The sequence below is a fragment of the Austrofundulus limnaeus genome, unplaced genomic scaffold (genome assembly GCF_001266775.1).
Source record: "Austrofundulus limnaeus strain Quisiro unplaced genomic scaffold, Austrofundulus_limnaeus-1.0 Scaffold1532, whole genome shotgun sequence".
NCBI lineage: Eukaryota > Metazoa > Chordata > Actinopteri > Cyprinodontiformes > Rivulidae > Austrofundulus > Austrofundulus limnaeus.
This window is the reverse complement of record NW_013953934.1, coordinates 4,920-6,241: the sequence shown is the minus strand read 5'-3', so window position 1 is coordinate 6,241 and position 1,322 is coordinate 4,920. Positions and strand designations below refer to the sequence as shown.

The 1,322-nt window shown below is 41.0% G+C and overlaps 1 protein-coding gene across 1 annotated transcript in view; it reads right to left on the bottom strand.

The window, feature by feature from the left end:
- ext1c (exostoses (multiple) 1c) overlaps nt 1-1,202 on the bottom strand; it is a gene marked incomplete in the record, with an annotated part of 58,860 nt that extends 57,658 nt beyond the window's left edge. Inside the window, 1 exon segment of the mRNA XM_014032760.1 lies at nt 981-1,202.
- Between the last annotated feature and the right edge of the window lie 120 nt (nt 1,203-1,322).

Sequence of the window (1,322 nt, the reverse complement as noted above, 5' to 3'; positions counted from 1 at the left end):
GGCATTTATTTTTCAACTGGAGGCATTTATTTTTCAACTGGAGGCATTTATTTTTCAACTGGAGGCATTTATTTTTCAACTGGAGGGATTTTATTTTTCAACTGGAGGCATTTATTTTTTCAACTGGAGGCATTTATTTTTCAACTGGAGGCATTTATTTTTCAACTGGAGGGATTTTATTTTTCAACTGGAGGCATTTATTTTTTCAGATGGAGGGATTTAATTTTCAGAATATTCTAGTTAAATGAATTAATCCCAGGTGAGGCCAGTTGAAACAAAATATTTTCACCACAAACATGTTCCTCCTGATAAACAACATAAATCGTTTATTTACTTGTCTTGATGTTGTTTTGTTCAGTTTTTCCAGCTGAATGAACAGTTTTTAAACCCAATTTTAAACTGTTTTATAGTGAATCGTTCAGGTTTTACTTTATTTATATTCATAAGCAGGTGTTAATCAGGTGATTTATTATATTAATGTATTAAATATAAAACCATATAACCCCGCCCCCCCATGATAATCTGTACCATCAGCTGTGCTGTTGGGAATAGAAACACTTTGTTGGATTATTTAAAACAGACGGTGAACGGGTCCGACCAGAACCATCACTGAAAACAGAAAAACAGGAGAAATAAAAAGAAGAACTGTTTGAATCTAATCTGAGGGCTGGATTACTGTAATCTGAAATCATCTGACAGTTTGAGCCTTGCTCTGAGGTTCTTTAGACTTCACACCATCCTGACCTCTGAACTGGTTAAACTGGAGAACTGGGAGGAAAAATAAAATCAAAGTAAAAAGATAAATGAAAACAGAAAACTTTGTTACTTTAGAATAAAGCAGCTTTATGTTCAGGTGTTTCTCTGCTTTCATTATTGGACCTCTGAGACACGAACCGGGTCTCAGGAGCACCAGGGCCCACCTGATCCACCTGAGACCTGACGTCATCACAACAAGCAGAACCTTCAGAGAAACGTCTCACCTGTGCAGCTCGAGACGGGCCTCTGTGGTCCAGATCCTTCCCGGACTCCTCTGTGATCTGATCCGGTCCGGTTCTGATCAGGTTCGGATGAAACCAACACCTCCTGATCCTTCCTGGACTCCTCTGTGAGCTGATCCGGTCCGGTTCTGATCAGGTTCGGATGAAACCAACACCTCCTGATCCTTCCTGGACTCCTCTGTGAGCTGATCCGGTCCGGTTCTGATGAACTTCGGATGAAACCAACACCTCCTGATCCTTCCTGGACTCCTCTGTGAGCTGATCCGGTCCGGTTCTGATGAACTTCGGATGAAACCAACACCTCCTGATCCTTCCTGGACTCCT